Source organism: Vespa velutina, chromosome 1, assembly GCF_912470025.1.
Source record: "Vespa velutina chromosome 1, iVesVel2.1, whole genome shotgun sequence".
Taxonomy (NCBI): domain Eukaryota; kingdom Metazoa; phylum Arthropoda; class Insecta; order Hymenoptera; family Vespidae; genus Vespa; species Vespa velutina.
In genome coordinates, this window is record NC_062188.1 from 14,139,448 (window position 1) to 14,148,421 (window position 8,974).

Genomic DNA, 8,974 nt, shown 5'->3' on the forward strand with positions numbered 1-8,974 from the left:
TTTTATTATCATTGTTATCGAAGAAATAAAAGCGGTATATGAAATAATAAATAATATAATAATGAAATAATAATATAATATAATAAATGGCACAGAAAATAAAAAAAATTTTAAGCGTATATATAAAATAACCGATAAACTTTATAACAATGTAAAATAAGAGAAAAAAATATACAAATCGATTAGATTGTAATCTGAAGAATCACGATAGGATACGCTTTACTCGTGTATCAGTTGATTGCTTCATTTCTTTTGAAAGAAAAACTCCCATCTTGTGACTTCTACAAAGTATATATCTCTGACAATTGAACATATCATTTTTCACTAAAAGAAATTCTACACTCATAGACTCATCTTAATGGGTTATATATACCTAAAAGATTAAAAAAAAATCATTTTATGATTTTTCTTTCTGTATGTAACTTATCTCGTTAATAAAAAGTCATTAAATATATGTGGTATTTTAAATTATATTTTCCAACAAAAATATTAAAACAATCTTCTTGGAGTTATCGATGTTAAATCAAGCAAAATCGTTTTTAGAGTATTATCAAAAAGAAAAAAAAAGAAAAAAAAAAAACAAAAAGCCCTTAAAGTATATTTAAAAATTTTCAACTTGAAGAAGCCGATTTTTAATATTTTCATTTAATAAAGAAATATAAATGATTGAATTTACCATGCAATTTCCAATAAAATGTTTCAGTAATTTTTTTTACTGATTAAAAAAGGAACTATGGCTCTTAAAAAAGTTTGTATGACAATAAAAACTATATAATGATATGAGAAATAATCGTGTCAAATTTCATTCAAATTGATTCAAATAAATTTTCAAAATATCATTGGCACCGATTTGAAAAATATAGTTTTGAGAGAACAGTGTTTAAAATTTAAAGTGTATGTAATGTTGAACTCAGTAGAGTCAACTTCAACTTTGTCAATTTTTGGAATTTTCTGATGAAATTTACAGAAAATATTCTTAAAGGTTAATACTAATATATATGTATCGAATAAAAATATTTTTGGAAAGTATTTTGTGAATTTCCTAGGTGTACGTAAATCCTTAAAAGACAATTTAAAGTACAAAGTGTCTATGGAAAAACTAGTACATCATCTGAAGCAGCGTTTCTCAATCTATTGGCCACGGTTCAATATTGGACCACGTTAAATTTTTCTTTTTATATGTCACAAAATGATAATTGTTACTTTGCATCAAACCGAAGAAAGTTATTGGAAAGTAATTTGTAAGAAATTATCCAAAAGTTTTCCAGGAATGTTCTTGCAAATTCGCAAAAATACCATAACAACCCTCTCTTTAATATAATATTCATATAAGATTGTTAAATATTGATCTAAAGCACACTAAACTATAAACTATTAAATAATAGAATTATATAAATATATACATATATACGTGCACCCAAACACACACATACGCGTTCGTGCAAATTTGCATATCATGTGTATACGTATACATGTATAACTATATAAATATGTATATATGCATATCGCTATTTACATTTGTTTATTATATTACATATATATCTGTTCTTATTATATGTATATATACATAATAAATTTTCAAAGGCCGGTAAAATTAATTTCATTTTAAAAATTATTAGGAATATTGGATCGAAATGAGAAAAATGATGATTTTCTTATTAAATCGAATTTTCATCGATATTCATAAATCAACTGGCTTTTCGAAAATTTTGACGAAACGATAGATAAAAATTGATTTACTTGATAAAATGCGAAACAAGTAAACGTTTTCACAGTTCACACTATTTACATGGAAATTTTGTACAAGCGTTATCAGAGAATCGCTGCATCTCATGTATGAAATATCACGAAGAATTTTCGCAGGAGTTTTCGATCGTACATTGACTACATCGATAAGATATGCGCGAAGTTAAAAATATCTTGTCTTTTGTCAAACGTATATATTTTTTTATACTGCATTGTAATAAAATAAAAGAAACAGTTTTAATGAATTCATCAATGATTAATAAAAGTAATGGACGAGATTGTTTATATGTAATAAATTTTATCAAGGAAATTTTGGAGGATGTCCTTGGGAAACATTTATCAAATTTTCCTAACTTGTTAAAATTCACCAGGGAAATCGCGTTGTTTACATTTCATATTAAAAAGTGCCTGAATATTGGGTCGTGTTGCGCTATTGATGATACGTTCTGGTCTATCAATATGTACGAAAAGAAATCGTTATCGCGCCGCTTGTTACTTTTTAAAAAAATTCTTTTCATATAGGTACATTATGTAATAAGACTATATTATCAGTTGGGTCGAGAGGAGGTCGACAATATCATGATACAGATGATATTATTCTCTCTGTCTGGGGGAGAGAAGGAGGAAGAAACTTGTTTATTATGCGCATGCGCGACAATTCTTTCAATAAAACTAAGCAAGGATACTAATTCACGTCCTAAATACACACTATTTGGAACATTCAGAAATTTATTAATTTAATTTAATATATTCTTTAAAATTTAAAGACAATATTTCTATTCTATTACTGAAATATATTATAGTCTTTCCTACGAGGATGGACAATTTTATTTAGATTAATTCAGTATAAGATAATCCTACTATGGTCCTAACGATTATTAATAAAACTTATGAACGGTATTCTTTGTTTATTTTCAATTAAGAAATTATGTAAGTTATTTGTAATATAGACATGGAATATATATTTTCAAAAGTTTTCTGATTGCTCTTTAAATCATAATTTATTAACGATTTACCAAAAAAAATAATAACTTTTCCTAAATACAGTGCACTAATATAATATTTGAAGGTCATGCTTATATTCCTACGATGAGATATATAGAAATTAGAATTATCGAGAAAAAAAAACAAGTAAATTATTACTCCACGATTTTCAGATTAGATAAATTTTTTGATCGATCGGGGTCATCAATTGGAATAATTGACCTATCACAAAATTATATGTTGTTACATCCTTACGATATAAATCTGACTGCTTACGACAATGATGGATTTTTATTCTTTGCATTAATCATTTTTAATGGCGAATGTCTATTATGCGCTTTCTTAAATGAAGAATAACAATCGGAACAACATGTGGCTCATATAATTGAAGAAGATACGAAGAAAAATAAAGAACCAAAATCTGGCTCAGCTGGTTCTTCGCAAGCTATTAATAAAAAGAGATCCTTGACAAACACGCCAGACACAATGCTTTAATTCAATCCCCAATACGTCATCAGGTGTAGTTTAACGAATTAGAAAACATAGGAAACTGAATAGTTTCAAGCGCCAAAGTAACAAAATGTGTTAAAAATTCCGCCAAGCCGAAACGTAAAAATGTTATGAAAGATTCATTTTCGAATGTAAATTTTTTGAATTTTGCAATCCAAAAGTCCGAAGGTTTTGAGGAAGAAAATAATGCTGAATGCGTCGGATATGGGAAGTAGTATTCCTAAAGAAGACCATTAAATTCGATGTATGAGATACATTAAGTGGTTTCACAAAGGTAGTTCAACACTTTTAAATTTGTGATCCTTGTGGTGAAATTATGTACGAATAATAACTTTTTCTTTTATTTTGTACAAAACCTTTTTGTTTTTTACCTGGTTCATGACACGTGTCATTTCATATTACAGTCTAAGTGAGATGGCCTTGTGCATCGAAAATGGAATTTCTTTTTTTTTTTTTTTAAATCTAGGATTATTTTTTTAATTTATTTTGATATTATAATTTCTCTATGTATCTATTTTTACAAATATATTTTTCTGCTTTGAAGAAAGATAAAATATAGAATGTACTGAAGTTTAAAAAAAAAAGAGTGAATCATTACTTCCTGATTTACCTTATATTCTTTATCCTTTATTATCATTACATAATGTATCCTATTTCTATTTACGTTTACAATGGTTATATAATTTAATTTCGTATTTAACCATCTGTGCATAACACCTTGCATATAATAGATAAAGTAAATAACTTTTTTGTGACCTAACTTCATCAGTGACCCTTCCACTTATGGAGACTAGCAATATAGTCTTATTACATACATCATTTTTTCCAAGATCCCATGACACAAACTCCTAGTTAATTTAAATTTCAATTACAAATTATTACATTTCTCCTTGGCCTTATAAACTTTCAATTATATTTTGCGCTTCTAGAGAATTAATATTTTTAAGTGAAAAACGAAGGAAGTAAAAAGATTGATATATCAATATAAACTTAATCCTTGAAGACTATCCTTCGTAGATTAAAGTTCCTTTAACTTCGTTCCTTTTTAACAAGACCCTACAATTAAGATTTAATTCAAATCCATTGGAGTTTTCATCAAAACCTCTCGTAGATTAATATAACGAGATTGCAGTAACATGATCGAGTGGATTTAAATTGCGCATGGTTTGTCTCCGTAAACAACAGAACGGTATTATTTGAGTTGACCGTTTCTATCTTGTGAATTAGCGAAACGTTATAATAATGTAAAATACCAGAAGCAATATAAATCTACATATATGGATATGTATATATATATTTGTTCATTTGCATTATACATGAATGTTGTTATTCACATATGTATACATACATACATTGTATATATCTATCGTCGTATTTAACGTATTTAAACATTCACATAAATAATATCCGGTAAATGTAATTACGTATATATTATAGATTTTCTCAATTTTTACATGTCACATGAATTTGATTTTAGAAATGTACTTAAAATATTATATATAATATGTATATATATATATATACACATATATATTAGAGACAGTTTAGATGTGACCTAGTAGCAATATTTTTCGGACGAAGAGAAGAATTTACATAAAGAACGTTAGGAAAACGGCCGAGGATGGAAAAGATTTATGTGATCGAGCAAAGGTGCAATCTCTTCTTCCACGGAATCGAAACCAGCCGCGTTCGCTTTTCTTCGAATTTGCATAATCGATTGTCAAACCCCTGCCTGAATCTTCAGGTAATGTCGAAAGGTATCTGTTACGATCGGTCGACCTCTTTTCTAGATCGAAATAGATGCGAATCTAATCATCATGATTTGTCTGCACGCACAGGCATTTTGCATTTTCCTTTCTCTTTTAAGAAAACGTTTATATTTATTGTATTCGATCGAACTGAATAATAAAAGATAATCTGTTAAATCGAATATTTAATAAAAATATTTAAAGATTCTAAAAATATTTGAACGTCCATTCGAAAAACATCTTGTCATGGCACGATAAATAATTCAACAATAATTATACTTTTTTTTTCTTTTTTTTTCTTTAACGACATTATCAATGCAAACATAAAAAGTTCAACATATGATGAATGACTTTCGACATTTCCTTTAACATTATTCATTCATAATCCGAATTAAATGACGTACATGTAAAAACAATTGATCTTACAATTTCATTATTGAATTCTTTCTTTCTCTTTCTCTTTTATATTCATGAGAGAAAGAAGGAAAAAAAAAAATAAAGAAGTCCCTTGCCAATAGTCGATAAAAAGGTTCTAAAAAAAACTATCAAAGGTATTAGATTTATCGTAGGAATCAGATAAATGAAACGAAATTGGATACGTGCATGGATGAGAAATAATGGAAGGGTCGTTCAGAATGAACAATTTTGTCGATCCTTCGACAAAAGCTCCGATCGACGAGAAGACGAAACAAAAACAGTCGTAAAATAATCACGACCTTCCATGCCGATCTACGAAGAGACCCCTCACGATCGACTCATGTTATTTCTGGAAAATTTCCCGCTCGGCCGAACGTTTACAAGAGTATGGGAGTTTAAACGGGTTCGATGTCAAGATAAATATTATCAACACGTGGCGCGCTCCCTAAATCACGCCGCGAGACGTCGATCTCGATCGTCAAACGAGAAACTCCAAGTTACTTGACCTGCTTTTCTCGAACAATTTGCATAGCAAAACGATTGTCAGGCGCTTTTACACTTCTAGTCTAAAGAATTTCACTATCCTAATGTTCAGATCATTTTCAGATCAGAACACGTTCTATCGGCATGATTTTATCTATGTTAGTTGACTAGTACCTTTCGTGATGATGTTCCAATCTCACGATATTATCTCAAAAAAAAAAAAAAAAAAAAAGAAAAAACAATATAAACCATCTATACATAAAATAAAATCCAACGTTTTTGCCCGATTGTGATCTTTGTCGGACGTATGAATACATTGTAGTTTTAAATTGTATAATCGATCGTGTTCCATCGAAAAAGAATTAAATTATTTTCTTCGCGTTTTATATGTTTAATACATATCTTTTCTATATAAATATAAAATGTAAAACACAAAAAAAAAAAAATATATATATATATATACGTAAAATATTATAACCATATTCGTTTTTAGAGAAAGATTTGAACCAAGACATACATTAAGATTTATTTTCATTTTCATTGTTCACTCTATTCATTCATTGATCATTCTCATCGCCTAATTGTTAACTTCTTTATAGCCAAGGGCTCAGATATTTCCATCGACATCTTTATTTAGGATGTACATTATACTACGTAGTACTGTTTATACGCAAGAGATGTTGTAAAAGATGGTCGTTAAAAGCTCGAATCCGTCGGCCATAAAATTTCTCCCTTGTCTTGTTTAACGTTTCACGTCCAGTATTCGCTAAGAAAGTTTCAAACCTGCGTTTTGTGTCTCGCATTATGAGAATAATATCCCTCGCAAATTTTTTCACAGAAAAACGTCTACATCAGATTAAGAATATCTCTTCGACATTTTATACTCTTTCAATCTGTTCGTTGTAATACATTTAGAAAAAAGGAAATGATAATTATTAGAAAATTGTTTCCGATATTTAACAATATCGTTAAAAACTTATATTATTTCTCTCTAGGGATTACGACGAGAAATTGACTGCTTTCTTTTTTTTCATATTCGAAAAAAGAAATTGAAGTATTCAGAAATCGTTTCTGACGTTACGCAACGTCGTTAAAAATGTACATTTATTTTTCCACGAATTACAACAGGAAGAACGTCATATAACTAAAAGGATCTCATAGTATTCTCTGACCAACAGGCATGGAGATGCACTTGTCGCAAATGGACCGCATAAGAGGACTTATCGGTTAAAGCTCTACACTTTTCGGAGAACCCTTCCATTTTCAACGAAAAGCTTATAATACTTTCAAGAAGAATTCATAGAATAAGATAATACTACTGTGAGACCGATTCAATAAAATCCAATCACCACAGGTAGAGTTTAAATTGACTGGGTGGTAATCGAATAAAAATGCGAGATCATAAAATTAAGTTCTCTTTTTTTTTTTTACATTCTCGATTTTAGCTTCGACATCGATTATCTTTCAAATCAAATCATTAAAAATCAAACTATATTAGTATCTTTATACTTTATTTTTATTTAATCCTCCTTTAATGCATGATTTATTATCTTTAGTAAACTTTTGAGAAAATAAATTTATTCTAGCGTTTATATAAATATTAAAACGAAAATAATGATAAAACTATATTATCATTTCATTTGCGAGATTTAAAGAAAAATATAATTACAGGTACATTACATGGTACATTAAACATTAATATGTTGTAATTTTGCACATGCAATTAAGGTTTAATGTATATAGCGCATGATTTGCGTAAAAATTTATAGTCAAATATCAATATTATATAAAATCAAAACGAACGCTGATAGCATTTTGTTATATATACGTTTGTTTTTGTATAAACGATCGTTGTTAATTATAAGGTACATCGTTGTACATACACAATATGTCAATGTTGAGCACGACATGTTGCCTTGTGCTACGTTGCGTTGCTGAATAAACAACGTATGGTATACTTACAGGCAGTAATAAATTTCTAACATATACCCTCATTAATGATACTCAATTAAGAGAAAGGGTATACCAAGGATACACCATATAAATTCGTAGTTAGTAAATTTTTTTTTTCCTTTCTATCGAAAGAATAATCGGGAATCACTAGAAATATAATAATAATAATAATAATAGTAATAATAATAATAATAATAATAATAACAACAACAGTAACAATGATACAGAAAATCTCTCAAAGAAGTAAACTAAATATTGTTAAAAAATTTCAAGAAAAGTATTAATTAATTATATAATTAATTATAAGAATATTATATTTTTATTTTATCATTTTCAAGGACTCGAGTTCAAGTGATTTTCCTTTTTACTTTTTATCAGAATCTTATTAGAACTTTCACAAGTCTACCTTCAATCTGGCAATAACTTCGAATCAAATTCTGGATTTGCATGGTAGTTGGAATTTAGATTTAAACGACAATTTTGTTTCTTCTTCTTTCGTTCTTTTTCATAAACATATCGCGTGTGGATAATTGGATAAATGTAGTAAGTGTATAGAAGTTGACTATACAATTTTCTTCGATATCCATCCCTTTTTATTTTCTCTGAAATCGTTTAACTCGGTCACGAAAAGCAAATGTTAATCGAAACCATTATCATTCATCAAAAAGCTTTCATTTCTTTTTGTTGTATTTTATGGAAAATCGACGAATAATTCACAAAAGAATAAACGCTTTTGAATGAAATTTTTAGATATGAACAATTTTTATTTCATTCTTATAAAATTTCTTAATTAAAGTATTCTTAATTAAAGCAGAGAGTCCGATAGCAGTTTCATAAAAAGTTTTATATTAATCTCCAACGTGCGAGCACTTTTAAAGTTTCTCGTGAACGATCAAAAAGTATTTTGGATTTGTTCAAAACTCGGAATGAGATAAAATAATGAGAGAAAAAAAGATAAAAGATTTATATTATAAGAAGTCGAACGTAGAAACAAATACAATCGTTAGACGCATAGTAATTAATTATTGATGCTGCAAAATATATTATAGAATGGAAATACTGAAATATTATACATCATTAAAGTTCACCACTAGGTATTAAGAAAAACTAGAAAAAAGATGAGATAGGTATAA

At 28.1% G+C, this 8,974-nt stretch overlaps 1 protein-coding gene across 1 annotated transcript in view; it reads right to left on the reverse strand.

Annotated features, from left to right (window-relative positions):
• LOC124946480 (WW domain-binding protein 4) overlaps window positions 1–8,974 on the reverse strand; it is a 42,374-nt gene that overhangs the window by 15,111 nt on the left and 18,289 nt on the right. The window lies entirely within an intron of this gene.